Source organism: Nyctereutes procyonoides, unplaced genomic scaffold (assembly GCF_905146905.1).
Source record: "Nyctereutes procyonoides isolate TBG_1078 unplaced genomic scaffold, NYPRO_anot_genome, whole genome shotgun sequence".
NCBI lineage: Eukaryota > Metazoa > Chordata > Mammalia > Carnivora > Canidae > Nyctereutes > Nyctereutes procyonoides.
Genome location: NW_026575041.1, coordinates 1741614 through 1766548, shown reverse-complemented (window position 1 = coordinate 1766548; position 24935 = coordinate 1741614). Strand labels below are relative to the sequence as shown.

Here is a 24935-nt window from a genome sequence, read left to right as displayed (position 1 = left end):
GGTGGCTCGTCGCTGTGCCTGCTTCCCACCTCCCCGGTGCACGACCACCGACCACCGCCGCCCTTGATCCCCTTGTTGGAGAATTCATTTTGTTAATTTTATTGTTGGTCACCTGGCCTTTGCTCCTTTAGGCAACCACTCATTTCCCCATGTGTAGCTGGGGATGTATGTCAGGTTGTCACTCCTTCCTCCTGTCCACGGTGTGTTTTCTTGTGTCTAGTCATTAGTTCACGCGTCCATTTGCCAATCCTTGTTGCCTGTTTGTTCTGCTACTTGCTCCAGGCTCTTTGGCTACCTTTAAATGCTCTAAGTAGATCTGGCCAGAGGCCCTGGATCAGGGGTCAGAGGGTGAGATTCCACCATGTGACCTTCAGCCTAAGGCCCCATTGGTACAACCTGTGGAAATAGAAGGTCCCTCGCTCTCCAGCCATCACAGAAGGAAGGGGGAGAGGTTCCGGGGTCTCAGTCACAGGGCTACGGGCCTCAGAATGGAGATTGGGGCAGCATGTTCTGTGGAAGGAAGGTTGTGGGTTGAGATGAGGGTCATCAGACTCCAGTGCAGTGGAAGGACCAGGTCCTGTGATTCGAGACTTCCTAGGTCACTTTGAAGACCTCAGGCCTGCATTAAGAAAAGGTGGGGCTCCCAGTCCTTTGCAAATGGTCAGAGGCCAGTCGCCTGGTACTGTGTTCTACTTGGCTGCTTTGAAGTCTAGGCTTTGAGATATGGAGGGATTCCTGAACCGCACCTGTTCTCTGTGGCCTTCAGGTACCCTCTGCTGCCTGAGAGACACTCCTGCTATCAGGTTGGGAGGAGGAGGTCTCTATGCATTGTCCCTCTCTAGTGTTTTTGTACCCCATATGAATTTGGGGCTGGGGAGTTTTCTCCAAGGTTTAGCCCTGTCCTCCCCTCCTGGAAAATGACTTGCCTCAGCCTTGTCAGGAAAATACAACCTATTGGAGTTGACTTTTCTAGAGAGGCAAGGTGACTGTCCAGTGGAGGGTGGGCAGGAGAGTCTGTAACTCACCAAGACTTGAGTTCCATTCCCAGGCTTGCCCAATACTGGCTTTGTAACTTTGGACAAGTCCTGGAACTTCTTGGAGCTTCATATTCTAATCCCTAACCTGGGGTGATGATTTTTGTCTTCAAGGAGAGGTATGAGGATTGAGATAAATGGAATAAGTTGCCCAGCACTGTGCTTAGCATGTAGTAGGTGCTCAGATTAATGACTCTAATCTCAGAATCAACCCCATGCCCCATCCTCCTGAGAGCTGTTCTTTCAAATATGTCCATTGGGCATTTGGAGAAATAGAAGCACAGAGAACTTAGTCTCTGACTTGACTGGCTCCAGAGGTGACAGGGACACAGGCAGGACCCAGAAATTCCTGTCAAACCCAGGGCCCTTACCTGTGTATGTGCCGGCAGGATGGGCAGGACTCTCTCCGATCTCAGCCAGCGAAAGTCGCTTGGTGCCAGGACCTTAGGCTGATATGCAGCCTTCTGCCAAAGGGTCCTTGAACCCTTTGACTGGGTAGGACTCGTCCCCACCACCCTGCCCCTGGGGGATGTGAGCCGGGAGAGGGAGGTGGGATGTCCTCCGAGAATGAGGTGGGGAACGACTTCCAGGAGAAGAAGCTTAGGGACCTAGGTCGTCCTGCCTCCAACTGCCCCTTTCCACCCTGCGGATTCTGGACCTCTGGGCCGGAGGGGGGTTGGGAGTGAGCGGCGTGGCTCACTCCCCCGGGGGAAGAGTCACCAGGAGAAGGGTGGCAGAGACTCAGGGAGAGGTGGAGACTCAGCGGTCGGGGAGGTGGAGGTAGATCCGAATCTCGTGCGGGCCGCGGGAGGGGCGAGGCGGCGCGCAGACCCCGGGTCGGCTGGGCGGGCGGCGGGCGGACTCGGGACGGGGAGTGGGCGGGGCCGGGCCGGCCGGGGCGGTCCTTGCCCCTGCCCCGCCCCCTCCCCGGGGCGTCACGTGGGGCGGGCGGAAGCACCCGGCGGGGTGGGCGCGCCCGGCCTGCGGCCGCGAGTTGACTGCGGCGGCGTGAGTCAGTGGCCGCGCCGGGACCTCGCGTCCGCGGCTCCCAGCGTGGAGTCTTCGCCCACAGCAGGTAAGTGCGGCTGCCGGGACCTCCCCGCCCGCCGCCCCTTCGCCAGGTGGTGACCGGAGTTTCCCCATTTCGCAGAAGGGAACGCCGAGGCCGCGCCGACTGTGCGCCCGGCGCCTACTTCCGCGGGCGTTTTTCCCGGGGCACCCTCTGCCCTCCTGCTGGTGATGGGGTGAGGGCCGCCACCTGAGGATGCGCGGTCGGGCCAGCGTCGGCGGGGAGGAGGGCGAACCGGCCGGGCAGGGGCCTTCCAGCCTTAGCCCTCTGGCAGGAAGATTCCCAGGAGCCGGAGCCAGCCCGCCTTCGGGCGCCTTGCTTTTCTCATCTGTGAAATGGAGGCTCCCGCCTCGTGGGCCGCGGAGACCCTTACAGCTCTGCACTTTAGTATGACCCTGTGCCCTGGACCTGGGGCTCCAGTGACCTTGGGCAGACTACTTCCGGTCTCTGTGCCTCAGTTCCCCACCAGTAAATGGGGGCATGGCCTCCCAAGAGCCCCCACCTGCCCTAGTTGCTGGAAAGAGGAGGTGTGTGTTCACTGAATGGGGTCAAGCCGGCAGTGGGTTATTGGCACTGGAGGACGGGCTTGGAGCGCAGCTTGCGGGGCATCGGGTGGGTGTTCGGTCCCAGATCTCACAGGGTGGTGTTTAGCCTTGAGGAACTCTGGTCAGGAGCAATCACAGTATGGTTTCTGGCATATGCATTTCCCTCCCACATTGCTCCTGTCCTGGGGAGCCGCCTTTGATCTCCAGGCTTGGTCCCAGGGGCAGGGGCGCTGCGCTGCTGCAGGGTGGTACAGATTTGTGGAGGCGCTCAGCTCAGGTAGATTTGGCTGTGTGCTGAGCACCAAGGTCAAGACTGAGGCACCCAGGATGTCTGTTCTTGGAGAGCAGAGAATGCCAGGTTAGGGGAGACTTCTCAGCCCACTCATTACAGGGTAGAAAGATCCCAGCAGAATCTCGAAGACAAGTGCAGACAGGTACTGAGATAGAATCAGGGACTGAGACTCTGGAGGCCCAGGGAAGAAGATATGACTGGCATGGTCCTTGGCAGTGAAGGGACAATTAACAAGGCTAAGGACCATCCAGAAGACAGCACAGCTTGTGCAAAGGCAGGACCTTTCATGGTGTATTTGAGGAATGACAAGGAGTGGGTATGGCTGGAAGGGTGTAGTGAGAACTCTCCCCAGTGTCCCATGGCTGGTTGGGGATTGTCCAGACCTGGGGCCAGGGGACCTTGCCTCCCCATTCACCACTTGCTCACAGGAGTCAGGCAAAAGGGGGTCATTCCAGGCAATCCTGGACAGGGAAGGTGGAAGTGGGCAGAGGCCACTCAGGGGCCCAGATTGCCCCCACGATTCATCGCCCCAGCCACATCCCCACCACCTCTCAGGCTCCAGTCATGCTTTTCTGTACCTGAAACCTCAGTCCTTTGTGTGCATTGCTTGTCCTCTCCACCCTCCCTCTTCAGAAATTGTCTACCCATAAAAAATAAAAAAAAAAAAAAAAAAAAAAATATCTCCTAGGTCCTTTGGGACTTCACAGGTGGGTTGCTTATTGCCTCTTCTTGCCTTGTCTTTCAATCTGCATAGTGGCACAGCTTGTGAAGGGTCTTCTTGGAGCTCTGTGGGGGAAGGGCCGCAGAACCATGGGGATGACTGGGACTTGGGGTGGTCCCTGTACAGCCATCAAACATGTGACTCTGCAAGTCCCCAAACTTCTCAGAGCCTTCATTTCCCTATCTGCAGGATGAGGAGAGGAGCCCTGGTTTCATGCTCCAGAGAGAGACTGCTAGGGCAACTATTGGGCCTGAGCATCAATCTTGTCCCCTGCAATGAATGTTTGAATGTAGGAAAGAGAGAACCTGGAGGGCAGGGGTTAGTTCAGAGGGGTAGGGGGCCTCAGAGTCCTGAGGGCTAGTGGTGGACTAGCCTAGTACTAAGTCTAGAGCATCAGCTAAAGAGAGGGGAGTCCCCTCTGTTCTCTGGGCCCTCTCCCCTCCCTACCCCACTCTTTAGCCAAGCTCAAAGCCAGCCGGCTGATGCCCAAACAAGTAGCCTCTGTTCCCAGGATGGGGGGAGGGGAGGCAGGCCCTGGGCTCCAGGCCCGCCTGTCCAGCGCTGACCCTGCTGCGCACCCGCCCCCCCCCTGCCCTTCACTCTGGATCTTAACCCTTGGGAGCCTGGGGTGGGCCCTGGGTTGCTTCAAGGCTCATGCCCCTTGCCCATCAGCTGTCCCCTCCACCCAATTTTAGGCTCCCAAGGGTTCTGTTGCAGCAAGAGGGGATGCAGTAGGACATAAGTTGGAAATGAAGAAGGAAGAAGGGAATGGAGGTGGAAGGGAACTGGAATAGTTATGGTCAGATACTCAGAGACCATTTCGCTCAGAAGTTTTTTCACAGATGGAGAGACTGAGGCCAAGGGCCAGAGGTCAGACCAGGATCACATAGTGAGCCCTGTGGGGGTCAGGACTGATCTGACCTCTAGTGTGGGCCCTCTCAGGGAACGGAAGGAAGCTCTGTTTGATTTGAGTACCTATCACGTGTCTGATGCTATACATTTGCATTTTATTTAACCTCATATCATTCCATTAGACGGAGATCACTGCCCAGTAACATAGGGGGGAAACAGCCTCAGAAGGAGCTGAGTAATCACATCCGTGAGAAATATGTCAGTAAATAGGCACATAGCACTGAGGTAGGCATTTTATGTATGTTAACCAGTTTCATCCTCCCTAAACAGCAAATAAGTGATAGAGGCAGGATCAGGACCCAGGCGTTCCTTTGCCTTCTTTGGCCTGATTTCCTCTTCCCCAGTCTGACCTTCCCCTTTGAGCTCAGTCCAGGGTCCATACAGTGAGGGGCTGTCCCCTGGGTGATGGCCAAGGCAGCCTCGAGTGGAGTGTGACCCCAGCCAGGCTGACCCGGCCCTCCCTGGGGATTGGAGTCCAGTCCCTTGGGTGGGCTCTCTTACCTCCTCCTCTGATCTCAGCCTGGCTGGCCTCAGCCCCCTTCACAGCCCTGCACAGAGGGGTGTTTGAGGAAAGGGTTCTGTGCTAAGGGGGCTGCTGCATGGATCTGAACAGCAGGTAGATACGAGGGAGCCTCAGAGATCCCCTATAAGTACACTCCCCACAGATCTCAGGGCCTGCCCATAACTCAACACCAGGCCCCCTGCCAGCCCTGATCAGAGAGGACATCCTGTCTGCTTACCCCTGGCCCCATGAGGCCCCCAGACCTGTATGCTCTAATGAGGGCTCTGGGGAGGACAGCCCAAAGAGGCTGATGACCCTGGGTGTCAGGGACAGCCCGGGGCTGGAGGGACAGTGCTTGGTTGGTCTTCCACCCAACCTTCCTGTGGAATTTTTCTCTAGCTCAACCTTTGGAATGTAGTTGAGAAAGGAAAAGATCTGTCCTATACTCAGGACATCTATTCCAGACTACTGGGACAATCAGAGTGGCTGGGAGGGGAGGTGGAAGTAAGTGACCAGTTCAGGGATTCCTGGGTGGCTCAGCGATTGAGCATCTGCCTTCAGCCCAGGGCCTGATCCTGGAGACCTGGGGTCAAGTCCCACGTCGTGCTCCCTGCATGGAGCCTGCTTCTTTCTCTGCCTGTGTCTCTGCCTCTCTCTCTGTGTCTCTCATGAATAAATAAATAAAATCTTAAAAAAAAAAAGTGACCAGTTTAGTAACAACAGTATTATTGAATAGTAGTATAATAATAGTGGGAGTGGCTACTGTTTCTTGGAAGCTTACTATGTGCCATTCACTGTGGAAGCATTTCTTTGGGCTGATGTAGTCCTCAGCAGTGGTGTCGCACGGTGGGTACCATTCCCACTCTATAGATGAGGAAACAGGCCCAGGAAGCTTAGGTGATTTGCCTAAGATGACCCGTTACAGAGAAGAGCTGGGAGTCTGAATTTCTCCCTCTTTGCAGTAGACTCTCTGAGCCCTGGGAGACACTGCAGGTGGAGGAGATCCAAACCCTCCTCTACCCTGCGAACTCCCAATCTGGGTTGAGGGCCGCATGGTGGGTGGCATTGCCGGCAGCCAGCTGTGGGCATCCTACTTGTAGTCGAGACTGACCTCCCTCTAGTTCTGGGCCCGACCTAGCACGGGCGCCTCTTGGAGGGCTGCTTGCTGCTCTCGTCCTGTCCTGTCCACTTTGGACTTTGTGGAATACGGTGGCTCTCCCAGACCCCGTTTTGCTGGTGAGGAGACTGAGGTCAGAAGCTAAGTGACTTTCCTCAGCCGAGGAAAGGGAGAGCTGGAACTGACACCGGGTAGAGGCCCCAAGGCCAGCACGCTTCCTCCCTGCCTGGGCCTGGTCGGGGCCTCCTGGCCTCCGAAGCCCTGAGCTTCCCCCAGACACCGCCCACCTGCCTTATCACAGGCCCCAGTCTCTCTCCCTGACCAAACTGAGCCCTCTGAAGGGACCTGGGATGCGGAACAGCCGGATGTCAGTGACCGAATGAACAAACCCGGGGGATGTGGTTCCAGAGCCGTGAGGCCAAGAAGCAGGGACCGGCTGTGGTCAGGAGTGTGGTGCTCAGTCCCTGAGGGGTCCAGAAGAGGATTTAGGGGGCAGAGAGGCAGCCCCCCCCCCCCCGCCACAGGAGGGAGGAATGGGGCAAAATCTTCCTTCTCCTTCATATCTTTATTGTTGTGAGGGCCAGGGGGATAGAGGAGTGTTGGGACCTCTTGTGGCCACACCTCTGTCCCCATTCCCAGGGCAAGGAACTAGAGGTCACACCTGGAATCTTGGCGGCTCCTGGGGGAGTCTGGCTTGGCCCTACTTCCTTCTGGCCCGGGGTGGTACTGGAGTGGGACGGCCCCCCACATGGGGGAGCTGCCATTGCGTCTTTCTACCCCATATGCCTGGGCCTTCTTTGCCTCCTTCTCTCCTGCCTCAGAGGGCACTGCCTTGCCCCTGGCATTCTCCTTACCCCTCCTTTCCACTCCAGTGCCCAATGCCAGGGCCAGGTCTCTGAACTCAGCGTCCCTTGACTTCAGAGGGGGAGCAGGAAGCAATAGGTGCCACATCAGTCCTCTAGGTGTGAGCAGATCAGGAGAGGAACATATCAAGCAGAGCAGGTGACATGGGGTGCAGGGCCTTCTCCCCTCCTCTCTATTCCCACCCACCCGCTCCCCAGCTGGGCAGCTGGGATCTTAGGATTCTGAGTCTGAGATTCTAAGCATTGGGGATTCAGGGAGTCTAGGGTTTTTTGTGTGCTGGTGATTCCGAGCTTCTGAATATCCAAAATTCTGGGTTCTAGGAGCCTGCCAAGCCTTGTATCAGGCTGGGTAGCCTCTGAGTTGAGGCTGAGTCCTGTGCCACACCTTGGCTGGCTGATGCCAGACAGACGAGGCTCAGAGTTTCTCAGGGCTGCTTCTGGTGGTCAGTGGCACAGCTGGTCTCCAGGCTTTGTGTGTTCTGTGCACCCACCACCCACAGCATGAGCACCCAGCTGTCGCCTTTCAAGAAATCTGAGAACCAGACCCTGGAAGGGACTAAGTGGTAGCAGAAGAGACAGCCATCTTGGTGGGGAATGAGGAGGGTACAGGCAGAGTCCAGGCCTCCTCTTCATTTGTTGGTAGAGGGGCTGTCCTCTTGGATACCAGGATGGGCTTGAGGGGAGGCCCAGGGAGGGCTGATGGCTGGCTGGGTCATGGAGCAAGGGCTGGGCCACACTGATGGGTGAGCCAGGTCCTCCTGGGGTCAACATGTTCCGGTCTGGGAGGGTCAGAGCCAGGCTCAAGAGCCTGGTGGACAGAGACCTGCGTCTGGGAGCCCTGAGGGAGGCACTGCACTGCCCGTCCTCAGGAGGGCCTTTGAATATTTTGCAATGCTGCTACCCTCACCCGCTCCTTCCGGTGCCCATCTGAGCCTATGGGCACACCAGCTGCCCTCAAAGGGGCTGCCTTGTGGGAAGGAGGCCTGTTTCCCCCCAAGCCTTCCGGCTGGGTGTGTTCCTTCCTGGGCTGTGTTTCCCATCTCTTTCCTGCTCCACATGCCTCTGGGCAGGCACTGTGCGTGGGCCTGTGTGGGCACTCTTGGGCCCAGATGCATCCTTGGACGACCTGAGATTGTACCTTTGCACAGGTGTGATCAGCATTGGACATCCCTGTGAATCGGGGTATGAGGTGTGCTGGACTTTGCACTCCTTGATGGGTGAGTTGGGTGAGGCTTTTATCCCTCTGAGTAGGGACCTCCCTCTAGGCAGGCCACTGAGTCTGCAGCCAAGCTGCCATAGCTTGTTCTCAAAGCTAATCCTAGCCTGGTGGGGGAGAAGGGACCTCTGGAGAGCAGGGCTGGGGACTAGGCTTTACCAGGCAACAACAGGACAGCTTTGGGGTGGGGTCTTCCTGGCTTACTGAAAGGGGTGCTAAAGGCCTCAGCTAAGGGCTTACGTCTTCCCTCAGCCTGGGGCTGTTCCTCCTATACTAGCTCCTCAGCTCCGAAGATGGATGTACTAGGCCTAGGGAGGCCAAAGACTCGGGGAGCATCTAGTTGTTCTAGTGGTTCTGTTCCAGTTTCTGTTTCAGGACGTGAATCAGGACACTTATTTGCCTCTACTGCCGGTGACCCGAAAACCCACATTTCTCAGTGTCGGGGTGGCCTAGCCTAAGTGGAGTGGGGGGGGGTTGCTGCAGTATCTCTGAGATCACCTAAGGGGACTGTCTCCTCCCAGTTCTTCCAAGGAACAGGCTAATGGAAGGGAGTCCAGTCGGGTGTGGTGGGGGAGGGCTAGGTCCTGGTCCTGACTTGTCGTGTGGCCCTGGTTAGTTTAGTTTTTTGGACCTCTTTGGGGTTCACTTTCATCTCATCTTCTGGAAGAGGGGAGGGTTGGCTAAGGTGGTTCCTAAATGCCTAAGGAGCAGGTGGGGGCAAGTGGGGAGCTGGGGGAAGGCAGGCCTGGGGTGCAGCAGGCAGGAGACCAGAGCTGTAACTGGGTGGGCAGTAGAGGAATGGGAGGTGTCTGATATAGGAGGCCCGAGGCCGGGCTCTAGCCACACTCCAGCCACTGGTTGCAGCATGACCTTGGGCGAGTCATCACTTGCCTGGGCACTTGCTTTCCACGTATAAAATTGGGAGATGTTCATGCAGTCAACAGATATTTACTATCTGCCAACCTCAGGCTGGATGCAGGGGAATCAGACCCTGGTCCTGCTTTCAAGGAGCACCCAGCCATATCTATGGTGAGAGAGTCACAGAGAGTGACTTCCCAGTGTGATCAGGGCTGTGGCCATGGGACTCAGAGGCTGCTTCCTGGAGTGGATGGCTCTGAACTTGAAAAGCAAGGTAGGGAATGACGTTCCAGGCAGAGGGAATGGTATAAGCAAAGATCTGGAGGTAAGGTGGCAGGCAGTGGGAGTGGAGGGAATGAGATGGAAGAGGAGTACGTGGCAGGAGCCAGTGGGTAGAGGCAAGGCAATAGAGAGTCATGGAAGGGGTGGGCAGAGCAGAGGGGTTGGGGCTGGTCTCAGAGACTCCTGGAAGTCTAAGAAGGTTCGGAGCTACTCTGGCAGCACGAGGGGGTCTGAGAGTCAGCACTTAAGGCTCCCTGAGCAGTGTTTACCAGGCCAGCACAGCAGGAAGTGGCTGGGACAGCCTCAGGTAAGAGAAGGGGCAAGCCCAACTGCAGAGGGGACCGAGGAACCTCAGAGTTGAATCCTTGACTCCTAGATCTCTGGTCTGAACCTTGACAGCACCTCATCCAACCATCCGTCTCCCTCCCCACGTCACAGGCCCCTGTCGCAAGCTCCTGACTGGGGTAAGCCAGGCCTTTGTGGTTGTCCATTCATCCATTCCTCCAGGGCCCAGACACTTCTAGCCACTGGCGATAGAGCTGTTAATGAGACAGTGCTCCTGTCCTCTGGTTGAGGAGACTGATGATGAGCAAATAAATATGCAGTACAGTGAGAAGTGGCATCCGAGGATGGAACCCAACAGTGTTAAGCTGAAAAATGACAGGGTCAGGAACTCATGGGGGCACATTTTTAGGTAGCGTGTTTAAGGAAGGAAGGCCTTGCATTTGAGAAAGTGCTGGAAAAAAACAGGGGGGGTGAGTCATCAGATATCTGGAAGAGCACCCCAGGCAGAGGAGCTCCAGTGCCCAGCTCTGAGGGTAAAGCTCACAGAGTGGGTTGGAATAACAGCAAGGAGACAGAGGCAGTGGGCACAGGCCATGCAACCTGGTACGCCATGTGCTGGTTTTGGCTTTATTCTGAGGGAGGTGGGAAGGCACTGAGGAATGAGCACTGGTCAGATTTGGGCTGTTTCGAAGGCATGCATTTATTCCTTGCAAGCCTGCATGGTGGAGCTATTGTCATCTCCATCTAAGAGATGGTGAAACGGAGACTCAGAAATTTCGTGAATTCCCCAGTCTCCCAGCAGCTGGCACCCCTGTGTCCCTGCATTCCCACCTGCCTGCCTCCAGTGATCCATCCCGGAAGCACCTTGCTGCCTGTCGTGGCTTCCTGCTGTCCAGACACAAGGGCAAGTGTCTTCACGTTGTCTACCCAGGCCCTTCTCGGCCTGTACTCATGTCCCTTCTCTCTTGCCCACCTGACCCTTTGTGTCCTCGCTGCTCTCTGCCTGTCTCTGTGCTGTCCCCTCTGAGGAGATGTTGTAGAAAGAGGGCCTGGGCAGCCCTCGGGTCCGATGCTGGCTCCTGTGTTAGTTTAGGCAGGTTACTTAACCTTTCTGAGGCTTAGTTACTTTCTCATCTGTAAAGTGGGCTAAAACCACTCTCTTTCTAGACTGTCATGAGGATGATATAAAACAGTCCACACACTGTGTTTAGCACAGTGCCTGGTAGATGGTAAGCATTCTGTAATCATGACCTTTTGTTGTTTTAGGCAAGTTTGGCCGGGTCAGATAAGAGGGTTAGAATGTTCTCTGTGAGCTGGAGAGGAGAGTCCGAGTCAGGGAGTCTTCCTCTCTTTTGTCTGACTCTAGAGGGGGGAGGCTGAGATCACACATATCCCTGGCCAGAGCCTGTGTGGCTGGTACCCGGTCTCTCTCTCCTTTCCAGCCCCTGCCTGCCAGTCTGGTCACCTCTACCCAATCAACACAGGCAGCTTCCCCTTTCAGGTGCTAGCAGTGAGGGATCTGCTTATTCTCTGGCTTCTCTGTTCCAGGGACCACCCACGGAGAAGGCAGTTTCGGGTCCCTATTCTTTGGGCTCCTAATTCTCCCATGCGGGGGAGCCCACCAAGGCTCTCTTCTTGGGTGGATAAGCACAACAGCTTCTAGGGTGGTTCTGAGAGGAGTCAAGCAGCTTTCTGTCCCCATCCCGGGCCAGGGCCAGGGCCAGCCCTCAGCCCCTCTGAGGGTCCCGGCATGTGACTCTGGTTCTGTCCACTTCTGCTACCTGGGAGCCTTATTGTCAGCCCTGTGTACTCCCACCTGCCATGAGGTCAGCCCTGTTTCTGCCTCATTGATAGTGTTAGGAGCCCCCTGTCCCCACCACCCCTGCCATGGAGCAGTGGACCCAGAGGAGGATCTTCCTGGTGTCACGCTGTAGCACCTCTGGCCTTGCTTTGCCTGAGAAGCCCCCAGCACAGTAGGGGACTGTCTGTGCCTGAGAACCAGACCAGAGCCCCATGTGCTCCTGCTGGAGCTGCCCAGGTCTCCTCAGATGCTGCGCCTCAACGGTGAAGGGCTGGGGCACAGGGAAGGTTGGTATGGGTCAGGGTTAGGGTTAGGGTTAGGTGAGGCGCTCTCCCTTGGGGGCAGTTACAGGCTGGGCTGAGGGGTGTGCTGGCTGAAGGGAGGGAAGCAGGAGGAGGGCCTAGAGATCCAGGCCTGCCAGGGAGGCCTGGGGCGGAGGAGAGCGGGGATAGAAAGGGAGTTGGTGTCAGAACAAAGTAATGAGGAGGCATAGGGGAAATGGGAGGGCCCAGAGTGATCCTGAGTGATTCTTTCAGAGGTGAGAGTACGTGGTAGGTCAGGGGGGATTCGTATGTCACAGACTTTGACAAGGCCTAAACCCCGAATCATTGAACTTTCAGTTTCGTTAATTTGCAAGTGAGATACTCTGCAGATATTTACGCTTCATTCCATATCTTCCTCTATATCTGACCCTCTCCAGGGTGGGGCTTGGGCATGAGAGGGACCTCAGATGAGGTTTGGGGGAAGGTGGGTGATGGTCAGGGCTAGAGTAGGGTCAGATGCTGTTTAGATGACAAACCTTAGGGACCCTGGAGTCTCATGTTTACTAATGGTCCTCAGTCCATTTCCCATTTGAAAGTCCCTGGGCTGTGCTCTGTTGCTGGCCTCTGCGTGGGGGGCACCTTACTTGCTGCGCTGCGTCCTTGACCTTTGGGAGGATAAGACCATGGTGAGGGGGAGTGGGCTTTGGGTCTCAGTTTCTCGTTCTCTAGTGCACATGACCCAGGAAATCAGTTTTGTTTATGACTGTACTTTCTCTTAGTGGTCTGCTCATGTTACACTTAAAATCATAAAGCCTCTTTTTTTTAAAAAAAGATTTTATTTATTTACTCATGAGAGACACAGAGAGACAAGCAGAGACAGACACAGAGGGAGAAGCAGGCTCCTTGCAGGGAGCCCGATATGGGACTGCATCCTGGGACGTTGGGACCACAACCTGAGCCAAAGGCAGACTCTCAACTGCTGAGCGCTGAGCCACCCAGGCATCCTATAAAGCTACTTTTTATTTATTTTTATTTTTTTTATTTTTATTTTTTTATTATTTATTTATGATAGGCACACAGTGAGAGAGAGAGGCAGAGACACAGGCAGAGGGAGAAGCAGGCTCCATGCACCGGGAGCCCGATGTGGGATTCGATCCCGGGTCTCCAGGATCGCGCCCTGGGCCAAAGGCAGGCGCCAAACCGCTGCGCCACCCAGGGATCCCTAAAGCTACTTTTTAATAGTAATTTTGAGGAACAAACTGGGACTTAATTGTCATAGACCTAAGATACTTTCATCATTTTGTCATCTAATTATAAAAGTGAGGCACAACTATAGAAACTTTCAACAGCAGGGATCCCTGGGTGGCTCAGCGGTTTAAGCGCCTGCCTTTGGCCCAGGGCGAGATCCTGGAGACCCCGGATCGAGTCCCATATTGGGCTCCCAGCATGGAGCCTGCTTCTCCTTCTGCCTGTGTCTCGCCCTCTCTCTCTGTGTCTTTTATGAATGAATAAATAAATAAAATCTTAAAAACAAACAAACAAAAAACTTTCAACAGCATAGACATGAAGGTTTTAGAAAATGATAATCGTTTAAGATTAGGGTGGGAGGGATCCCTGGGTGGCACAGCGGTTTGGTGCCTGCCTTTGGCCCAGGGCGCGATCCTGGAGACCCGGGATCGAATCCCATGTCAGGCTCCCGGTGCATGGAGCCTGCTTCTTCCTCTGCCTGTGTCTCTGCCTCTCTCTCTCTCTCTCTCTCTCTCTGTGTGTGTGTGACTATCATAAATAAATTAAAAAAAAAAAAAGATTAGGGTGGGAGTTAGGGCTAGTCCTGAAATGAAGTCAAGGATGTCTCCTGTCCCCTAGTCTTTAATGCATCATGGTCTTGAATAAAACTGGTTTTATTTATTTTTTTCTTGTAATGCTGAACCGGTGGCCCCAAGAAGGCTGTTAAAATGTTTTATGTCTCCCCAGGCCCACTGTGTGAGAGTGTGCATGTTGTGCTCTGTCCAAGAGTACCTGATTGTGGGGGACAGCGTGAAGTGAGAGCTGGGAGAGGGGATACTGAAACCTAGCCTGTCCTCCTTGCTGAGCTGCGTGTCCTGCTGTGGGGCTCCTGAAGGAAGAGGCATTTTTTTCTAATTGGCTTAGAAGCCGCACCTGGGTTGGAGGTAGCCTTACTTTCCTGGGAGAGCACGTGGTGGGGTGGGGAATGTGCAGTGCCTGGGGCCACCCAGAAAGAGGGCAGGGGGGCAGTAGGGTATCCAGTCTGGAGCCCTGCAGGGGAATGTGGCCGGAGGCAGGGTGTGCTAGTCCTTGGTATCTCGGGGAACAGAGAGCTCCAGGATGCGGAGCAATCCAGACAGGAGCCTGGATACAAGGCCAGTGCCAAGGTCCCCTCTGGTCAGGACCGCCCAAGGCCTCAGGCTAAGGAACAGGAAGTGTCTGTCTTAGCAACAGAGGAGTGAGCAGATGACGAGTGAGCGTGGCCTCTAGTACATACATGGTGACGTGTCATAGTTATCTGGGTGACAGCTCTGCTTCATGGAGGGGGAAACTGAGTCTCAAAATGTCACATGACTTCAGGCAAGGAGTGATGGAGCCAGGACTGGAACCCAGCCTTGCCATGCATCCTGGGGGAAAAGGGCTCTAATGCTTTAATGTAGACTCACCAGGGGCTCACCAGTGGCCCCCAGCTCCCCACCAGGTGGCTGAGGCAGCTCTTTATGCACCCAGGCCCTGGGGCCCTGACTCAATCCTCACCATGCTGAGGGCTGCTCCCATCTGCCTCTGCCATTCCTGGGACCCCAGAGATGAGTCACACCACGGATGGGATGGGGCAGGAATCTGGTGCCAGGGCAAATGCCAGGGCAGAGATTCGGAGCTGCGGCAAAGCAGGAGACTCCAGTATAATTCTTTGGGTCTGGTATGCAGTGGCCACCGATCCCTGAGAGAAAGAAGGTAGGCTTCTTGGCCCAAGGATCAGTCAGCTGCCTGCCTGAGGGCTGCACCTGATGCCTTGCCTAGCTGGACTGGAGGGAGCTAGCTTCTGCAGCGGGGCGGGGGCGCTTCTGCACTCCTCGAGCCAGGAACCCAGCCCCCACCTAGTTCCTCATATGGGAGGGAAGTGTCTCCAAGGCCTCTTGCCTGGGTAGTGCAGTCCTGAGAACACCCAGGAGGGCGGCAGATCAAATGTGGTCCTGCCCACAGGTATCACCTGGTGATTGGGTTGGGGTTGGTGGTGGGGGGTCCTGGGCATCGTTGGGCTCTGGGGCAGTTGTACATAGTCAGGCTGTTGGGAGTGTGGGACCGAAGGGTGTGTGTGTGTGGTGGAGGGGCAGATCTGCCCTGTGGCTGCCGGGTGGGGTGAGAGGTGTGTGTCCCTGGAGGCTGTGAGAGGTATGAGTTTGTGGTATGGGCAGGTTGTGGTTTGTAGACCTGGCCTGGCCAGAGCTAGATGTGTGCTGTTCTTGGTTCCTGTGTGGGACGCTCTGAGGGGTTTCCTGAGGTTTGGATGCTGGAGTCTATGCTGAGTCTGCCTGGAGTAGTGGGGGTTGTGGGAGTGGGAGGAGATGGCGTGCAGGGGAGGAGGGGGTGAGTGGAGGAGTAGCTCAGGCTCCGGTGTGGACCCCGCCTCCCTCTCACTCCATCCCCCCATCACTGGGCCTTCCCTTGGACCCAGAGTGCAGCTCTGTGCAGAGGGGGCCTGAAGTACTCCAGGGGGTGTGGGGGGTGCAGCGGGGGAGGGCAGGGTCTTGGCTGAGGGGGCTTCAGAGCTGAATGTGGAAGGAGTTAGGACCTTTAGGGCCACTCTGACTCAGGCCTAACTCACTCATGCAAATCAGAATGCAAAGGAGGCTCACACCCTCTTGGGAGTCCCCAGACCTGTCTGGGTGTCACTACTGTCCTCTTTCATCCCCGTCCCTGCCCCATTGAAATCACCCCATCTCTGGACCTGCCAGGTCCTTTCCTACCCCTGAGCCTTGCCCGCTCAGTTTCCTTTGGCTGGAAGCGCAACCTCCTACTCCTTCCAAGCCCAGCTCTGGAGTGCCCTCGGGAAGCCTTTCCAACTCTACCAAAGAGAGGCAGTCACATCTTCTGAAGGCCCCTGTGGCTCCAGCAAGTGACCTGGGCAAATTTCCACTTCCCACAGCTTCCTTGAAATGGGGCAAGAGTCTCAGGCCTTGAGATTGTTATGAGGACAAGTGAGATAAAGCTGACAATCTGGCAAGGGCTAGGCATGCAGTAGGCACTTAGGAAAAACGGAGGAAGTGGGAGGGTGTCTGCCCTTGGCTAAGGCTCTGGGCTGCCCTGCTGCTGGACTGGCGGGAATGGCGGGACTGAGATGCCAGGCTGGGCCAGAAGGGCAGTGAGGTTTAAACTGTGGTGGGGTTTGAGTGGTAGTCAGAGGACAGAAGGTGAGAGCTTCGCCTCCGGCAAGCAGACCTAAGGAAGGACTGGCTGCCAAGGATTAGTGATTCTGGATGACCCTTACCTCTGGACTGAGTGCCCTTGGGTCAGCCAGGCCCTGGACTCCACTGTGGAGGGAGGGGTGGATAAAAAGGGGTGCAGGCTCTCAGAGTACCCCAGGCCAGATGGGGGTTAGGCGCAGACGGAGCCCCATGAATGGACCAACTAAGATAAATGGGGAGTAGCGCTCTGCTACATGGCTCGGCTTCCGCGGTTTAGGAGCCCAAGCCCAGTGGTTAGGGAGCACTTGCTGGAGAAGGCAACAGGAATCAGTACCTGAAGGTGGGATGTGGCTCATTTGCTCACTGTCAGCAGACATTTTCCGGGGTCCCATATGCTAAGCTGGTGCCTGGTGCAAAAAGCAACATGAAGGGCATTCTAGGCCAGCCCAGCCCGGCTGGGGCTTCTTTTAGGGCTTCGTTTACATCGAGTCACTTCCTCTCTGTGGGTGTTGTTTCTTCATTTGTAAATGTCACTGCTGGAGCAGGTTGAATGGGGGGGGGGCTTGCGGTTTAGAGCTGGGGTGGGATCTTAGTTGGCATAGCAGAGGGGAGCTGGAGGGGGACAGGAGAAGCAGGGGCAGGTGGGATGGTGGGGTGTTGAAGTTTGAGCTGGGCCCTTGAGGTAGGGGAGGAGGGGAACCCCACAGCTTGTGGCCATGCTGTCACAACAGGATGACACTCCCCTCCCTGGTCCCTGCTTCCCTGGGGGTGGAGACTCAGTAATGTGAGACTCAGTAATAGTAAAAAGCTCCAAACCAGAGCCAGGATTAGAGTACAGTGAGTGTGGCACTTGGCATGGGCACAAAGTGTAAAGGGAGGAGGGTGGGCAAAAAGCTCAGTAATCAAGATAATATTTTTAAGCCGTATTTAAAAAAAACAAATCAAAATTGGTGAGAAAAATCCAAGATAAAATACCAAAATTTTAAATAAAGAGTATTGCCAATTCCTTCTTTGCCTCAGCCTCCCGTATGGCTCAGCAGGGCACTGCTCCAAACTTCTTTTTTCTTTCTTTAAAGATTTTATTTATCCACGAGAGACATACACAGAGAGAGGCAGAGACACAGGCAGAGGGAGAAGCAGGCTCCATGCAGGGAGCCCGATGTGGGACTCGATCCTGGGTCACTAGGATCACACCCTGGGCTGAAGGTGGTGCTAAACTGCTGAGCCACCCGGGCTGCCCATCAAACTTTTTTCAAGGAGCTGCCTCCTCTAGGAAGCCTTCCCTGACCCTCTGCCCTTAGAGGGCACTGTGGGCTGTTTTCACTGGCTGGATGGTGACTGACCCTCTCTAGCCTGAGCTTCCTGGAGAGCCAGGCCAGGTCTGAGGTCAGGCTTACATTTCCAGAGCCTTGAATGAGGCTGCTCCAGAGGGGTCAGTGTCTATCTCTGACTCTGCCCTTGGTCTAAAGTCTTTAGTGCAGGAATAGGAACTTGAGGGAGGCTGGGGGGTGGGGTGGGGCTGACCACTTCTGAGGGATGGAAGTGGTTTCCTGTTTCCCAGCCCTGGTCATTCCAGTGCAGTGTTGGGGCCATCACCAGTTGGTGCTGAGCCTTTAAAAGGGTGCCCAAGCTGTAGCTCGTGCTTACTTAACATTCATTATCACTTTTGAGTGGCAGGAAGTAGAGTGGTTAAGAATCCAGAGTTAGGGGGCGCCTGGGTGACACAGTCAGTTGAGTGTCCTATTCTTAGTTTTGGCTCAGGTCATGATCTCATGGTTATGAGATTGGGCCTGTGTTGGGCTCTGTGCTCAGCGCAGAGTCTGCTTGAGATCCTCTCTCCCTCTCCCTCTGCCCCTCCTGCTCCTGCGCTTTCTCTCTCTCTCCTCTAATATAAATAAATAAATAAATAAATAAATAAATAAATAAATAAATAAATAAATCTATCTATCTATCTATCTATCTATCTATCTATCTTAAAAAAAAAAAAAAGAATCCCCAGACTTAGACTATCCAGGAGAAATGAAATGTGAGCCACAAGTACAATTTAAAAAATTTCTAAGCTGTTTTAATGTATTATATTTAAGTATCCAAAATATTATACTTTTGTCAGATAAAAAATAGAAACAATAGAGATATTTTATCTTCTTGGTTTTTTTTTTTTTTTGTACTCAATCTTCAAAATCCAGTGTGTACTTTATACAGCACACTTCCATTATGTGGCCACACATTCAGTGCTTCATGGCCGTATGTGGCTACTACTGGCTACTATATTAGACAAAGATCTAAACTATATTTAAGCTGCCCATTCCTAGTTGTGCGACTTTGGGCAAATTACTTCTCTATGCCTCAGTTTCTTCATCTTGAACTGTGAGATATGTACCTCATAGGGTTGCTGTGAAGGTTCACTAAGTTAATAAAAAGTGCTTATGTACCTATATAGTAAGGACTATTTAGGTTGTCTCTTATTTTTTAAAAAATTGTCATTTGAGTAGCACTGCCATTTTTTGCCAGTTCTTTCTGAAGTACTAATTACCTAAAATGTATTTATTCTTATTTTTATTTTTTAAAAGATTTTATTTACTTATTTGAGAGAGTGAGCAAGAGAGTGCATAGAGGGGGAGGGAGAAGCAGACTCCCCACTGAGCAGGGAGTCCTATGCGAGGCTCCATCCCAGGACCCTGAGATCATGACCCGAGCCAAAAGCAGATTGCTTAACCAACTGAGCCACCCAGGCGCCCCTACCTATAATTTATTTTTGAAATACTTTTAAGGGCATCTATTCATGTCTCTCATGAATAAATAAAATCTTTAAAAAATACATAAAATACTTTTAAAACATATACCTTTTTAAGCCCCATCCTAAGAAGTGGTTGTAGAGTTTACTTAAGACAAATATCTAACTGGCAAATTAAAATGTTCACAGGTGCCCCCTAAAGCCATCATGCAGAGCCTAGCAGTCTTCAGTTGACCCTGCCCTGGTGGCCGGAGACATACTGTGGCCCAGAGGTGCCCATCTCCCCCCCCAATACCCCTACAGAACCCAGGCCATCCAGGCTTGCTAGTAGCTCGCCCTCAGGGACAGCCAGTTCTTTCTCCTCCTGCTTGGAAACACCCTCATTTGGCTTCCACACATATTTAGGAGCAGGGCCTCTGGCATCTGAGACCTCTGCCTCAGTTGCCCCCCACTCCCTTCACCCCATCCCATGGCTTCCAGCCTTAATGGAGAGTGTCCTGTTTCCCTGTGTGTCCCCAGCATCCCCCACCTCTCCTTGATAGGCTCTGCAGTACAGTGGGAGCTGTGTCTGCTCCTCTTCTGTGTCCTCTCTGGGGGCAGTTCCCAGCACAGCCCATGCCTATGCATCCCAGCCCCTGTCCTGGGGAGGACGAGAGAGTGGGAGTCCTGACTCCTCTTTGCAATCTGTGGGGCCACCACCTCTGGGCAGGCATGTCTGCCTCTTCACTCCTGCGGGAAGGCCTTCCTCTGGTCTAACCTCCATTGCTTCACCTGGACTCCATTAGGTTCCTTGAACCCTTCCTTCTTCCCCTACCATCTTGCCCATGTCTGGCTTCCTTCTCTTTCTTCCCCCTCCTCCTCCCCTTTCTTCCTTCTTCTCTCTTCCTTCCTCCTCCTTTCCCTCCTCCCGGCATCCAGCTGTTCAGAATGGCTCATGGACTTTCTCCTCCACTCCTGTCCTTGCAGGTTCCACCTTGGACCAAGATGAGGAGCAATTCAGAGTAGCTGCTGCCTCTGGAAGGATCCTTAGCGTCCTGGGCAGCCCAGCAGGTGAGTCAAGAGTTGGGAAGCAGGGAGCTGGGTTAGGTGTGGTGGGCTCAGCCCCAGCTTTGAAGTAGGGGAGGCTTCGTGGAGGCTTCGTGGAGGATAGACAGGAGGTCCCAGTTTTCATTTTGAAAATAGGCAGAGAGGAAGGGAAAGGATGAGACTAATGAGCCTCCCAGGAGGGCTTTGAAGGGGTGGGATAGGGCAGGGACCAATGGGTGGGGTGGGGAATATGGATCACATTCTTATTTATTAATTTTAAGATTTTTTTTAAGGTTTTATTTATTCATTGGGTGGGGGGGAGGCAGAAGGCAGAGGGAGAGGCAGGCTTCCAGTGGAGCAGGGACCTGATGCAGGACTCGATCCTAGGACCCTGGGATCACGACCTGAGCTGAAGGCAGACGCTCAACCACTGAGCCATCCAGGAGCCCCTATTTTAAGATTTTTGCTTATTTATTTATTTGACAAGGAAAGAGAGAGCGCGTGCACATGTGTGCACACAAGCAGGGAGAGTAGCAGGCAGAGGGAGAGGGAGAAGCAGCCTCACTCTGAGCAGGGAGCCTAATGCAGGGCTCCATCCCAGCAGCCTGGGATCATGGCTTGAACCAAAGGTAGATGATTAACTGACTGAGCCACCCAGGTGCCCCCACATTCTCTTTTAAATTGTGTTCATTTTTTGGAAAGTGATGGAAAAGTTTAAGGCATAGAAAGGTATAGTGACAGGTAACCCTCCCTCCTTGTTCTCACAGCTACCAGGTCTTCTCCCCCAAGCCAGGCAGTTTCTTGTGTACCCCATCTGGAGGTATTATGTGCATGTGTATGCATGTATGTATATGACTATATATGTGTACATATATGTGCATTTTTAATTTAGCCTAGATGTTTACATAAGAAAACACTGCTCTGCAAATTATTTTTCCACCTAACATCAAATCCTTAATATCATTTTATATGAACTTTAGAATCTGCCTATTGGTAATTTGGGGGGGATTGTGCTTTGTACTTGTTATAGCTTAACCCAGGAAGAACTGATGTCTTCATAATGTTGAGAGCTGGTTTATCCAAGAACATCCAATATATTTCGTTTGTGTCTTCCTTTGGGCCCGTCAACAGCCTTTTTTTTTTTTTTTTTTTAAGATTTTATTTATTTATTCATTAGAGACACACACACACACACAGAGAGGCAGAGACACAGGCAAAGGGAGAAGCAGGCTCCATGCAGGGAGCCCGATGTGGGGCTCGTTCCTGGGACTCCAGAATCATGCCCTGGGCTGAAGGCAGGTGCTAAACTGCTGAGCCACCCTGGGATCCCCCTCAGCAGCCTTTTTAAAGAGCTCACGTAGTTCAAAATGTAGGTTATAGATGAAGATGTAGAGTGAAAAGTCTCCCTCCCACCAGAGGTGGGTTTCCAGGGAAGCTGAGCTTCAGGCTCCTTCCAAGACCCTGGGAGGAACCCTGGCACTGTATCCATGTGGTCATGTGGTTTTGGAAATTTTTACAGAAGTAAGATATTTTTGTTTTTCCAATAAAGTTTTTAAATTTTTAAAAAAAGACTGTATTTGTTTATTTGGCAGAGAGAGAGAGAGCACATACATGGGGAGCAGCAGAGAGAGAGGGACAAGCAGGCTCCCTAGTGAGCAGGGAGCCTGATGCGGGGCTCGATCCCAAGACCCTGGGACCAAGACCCTGGGACCATGACGTGAGCTGTAGGCAGATGCTTAACTGACTGAGCCACACAGGCGCCCTTATAATTCTTTTTAAACTGAGATATGATTGACATATGATATTGTATTAGTTTTCAGGTATACAACATAATGATTTGATATTTGTGTATATTGTAAAATGATAAGACATTATAATACCTTTTTTTAAGAGAGGGAGGTGGGAGAGGGGCAGAGGGAGAGTGAGAGAAAGAATCTCAAGCAGGCCTCGCCCAGCGCAAAGCCTGTCATGGGGCCCCATCTCATGACCCTGAGATCATGACCTGAGCCGAAATTAAGAGTCAGACACTTAACAGACTGACCACCCAGGCACCACTCTGATATCTTTTTCTTAAAGAGGGAATCGAACATGTGTCAGCATCAGAACTCTTGAAGTCTGGCTATAGGTCTGCCCCCTTCTGTCCTCTCAGCCCTCAATTCTCCTTAGAGGCAAGGTCACCTTGTCTCTGATGTATCTTTTCAGAGAAATTTTATGTATTTACCATCACTGTGAACTGATCTATCCTCTCTGGTTTGTTTTTTCCTACATCAAAGGCAGAATGTTCTATATACTGCTCTACACCTTTCTTTAGCCATTAACAATGCATCTGGGAGGTCATCCCATATCAGTATGTAATGATAATGTTTCCTCATTTTTTTTTTTTAAGTAGGCTCCACACCCAGCATAGAGCTCACTCTAAGGCTTGAACTCACAAGCCTGAGATCAAGACCTGAGCTGAGACCAAGAGTCAGATGCTTAACCTACTGAGCCACCCAGGTGCCCTGAGCTTCCTCATTTTTTTAAGGCTGCTCAGTATTCTACTACATGACTACACTATAATGTAGTTATCCATTCCCTGTTTGATTGGTATTTGGGTTATTTCCAGTGTTTTGGTATTATACACATCGCTGTTACCAGTCACTTTGGAAGACTGCAGGGCAGGTATTGTCTACAGGTGGCTGGATCAAAGAGTAAAAGGACTTGGGGTTTTCATACCTATTGTGGTTTAATTGCCCTTCCCAGAGGCACACCCATCAGCTGGGCAGGGGAATGCCTCACCCTGTCACCACTTAGTGTGAGGAGGTTAAGTTCCTTTTCGTATGCTTAAGAACCATTTATATTTTCCTTTCTGTATTTTGTATTTTTTGCCCCTTTTTTTTTCCTGTTAGGTCATTAACTTGTTTATTTCTAGGTGCTTTTCAGTTTTCAGGAAAATCAATCCTGTGTCTGGGATATGAGAGGCATATGTCCTCTGACTTATCGGTTATCTCTTGGCTTTGTTTCTAGTGCATTTTTATCATGCAAGAATGTTTGATTTTTTTTTAAAGGTCTTATGTATTTATTTAAGAGAGAGAGAGACACACACACACACACACACACACACACACCATGGGGGGCGTAGAGGCAGAGGCAGAAGGAGAAGCAGACTCCCTGCTGAGCAGGGAGCCCAGTGGGGGGGTTGAGGGGCTGGATCCCAGGACTCTGGGATCATGACCTGAGCCACCCAGGCACCCCTGCTTTTTATAGAGTTGAATATTTTACTCATTACATTCCTAGGTTTGTATCATTTCTAAAAGGCTTTTGCCTCTTTCAGATGATATTTTAAATCCTTTCATGATCTTATTTTTTAAAATGAAATCTTTGTAATTTATCCTGTTGTAAAGTGTGAAGTAGGGGGGTCTGATTTTGTTTCTAGATTGTTCCACAGCTGTCCTAAAAATTTAATAATCCATCTTTTTTCACTAGCTTGAGATGTTACTTTTATTGGACATTAAATTCTTATATGTGTTTAGATCTATTTTTGACCTATTTGTTTTGTTTGATTCATCTGCTCAGGTGCTGGTAACATTTACTATCTTAATTACTGGCTGATTCTCACTCTTTACCTTTCTTTTCCCCCCACCTCCTGCTTGAGAATTTTCCTGGCTCTTCCTGCTTGTTTACTTTTCCACATGAATTTTTTTTAAGGATTTTATTTATTTATTCATGAGAGACACAGAGCGGGGGCGGGCAGAGACAGGCAGAGGGAGATGCAGGCTTCATGTGGGGAGCCTGATGTGGGACTCAGACCCGGGTCTCCAAGATCATACCCTCAGCTGAAGGCAGATGCTCAACCACTGAGCCACCCAGGAGTCCCTCCACATGAATTTTCAAATCTGCTTGTCTAGCTCTTCTTCCCTACCCCCAAAACTGTGTGGTATTTAATAGGATTCTGCATATTTATATATTAGCTTAGAAATAATATCTTCATGGTGCCTTCTACATGGGAACATACTGTGTCTTTCATTTTTCCAGGTTTCTTCTTTCTGTCTCTTCCTATAGATCTTACACAGTTCTTACTGTTTCTTTTGGTGTTTTTGGTTTTGTAATGCTATCGTAAATGAGGCTCTTCATCCAGGTTTCTACCTGGTTATTGCCTATAAATATTGATTTTGTTATATTAGTTTTGAATCCAGCTCACTTGTAAATTCTTTAACTTTTAATCCTATGATTAATAATAATCACTGTCATGAAATGGATATCCTTGATTCCTGACCTTAATGGAGATTTTTCCATTGTTTTCCCATTAAGTAAGGTGCCAATTTTTAGTTTAAGGAAGTATCAATCCATTTCTATGTTAGTGAAATTTTTGTTAAGTACACTGGATATTGTGTTTTATCATTTGCTTCTTTGGTATCTGTGGACATGATCTGGCGACTTTTCTCTTTTGATTTGTTAATCACCTTCTCCTTGTATCATCTGTCTCTTGACTCTGCCAGGCCAGGAGCTCTGGAGTGCAGAGATGCGACCTGAGTCCCTACCACCCAGTGTGAGGCTCTGTCCAATGAACAAATGAGTGGATGGCCTTTCCTATGCATTAACCACCTTGGTGGTGGGAGGGGTGCCTCATTCACAGGGCCAGGACCCCAGAGGCTGTGTGATGGTGGCTTCACTTAACTCCTGGAACATTCTGCTTCCTCCAGGAGCATGGAGGTGGGGTGAAGCTCAACCCCTAGATGGGCTTGCACGGGGACCAGCAGGGGTATCCCTCAACCCAACCCATACTCACTAAGCCCCTGGGCCTGGCCATGAGCTGGGAACTGGTGCCTCAGAAGGAACTGGGCCCTTGCCTGGGTCTTGCAGAGGGAAGTAGACGGTATGTGTGCCAAACACAGCCATTGGCCAGCCTTGCAGCAGTGGCCCAGGTTGTGGATGGGTCTTAGGAGTGATATCAACTCTGGAGGTACTGGAGGGTGTGCCAAAAGAGATGTGAGCTGGATGCTAGGAGGCCACAGAGGTGGAGG

General features: G+C 52.3%; 1 protein-coding gene across 3 annotated transcripts in view; it reads left to right on the top strand.

Annotated features, from left to right (window-relative positions):
* Window positions 1-1965: 1965 nt before the first annotated feature.
* ARAP1 (ArfGAP with RhoGAP domain, ankyrin repeat and PH domain 1) overlaps window positions 1966-24935 on the top strand; it is a 68428-nt gene continuing 45458 nt past the window's right edge. For 2 of the 3 annotated variants that reach the window (XM_055320744.1, XM_055320742.1), the window contains exons 1-2: window positions 1966-2109; window positions 19873-19956. The gene's annotated coding sequence lies outside the window, so the exon portion shown is untranslated. Of the gene's footprint in view, window positions 2110-14954; window positions 14971-19872; window positions 19957-24935 lie in introns of those variants that run through there. The other variant, XM_055320743.1, reaches the window with a different exon arrangement.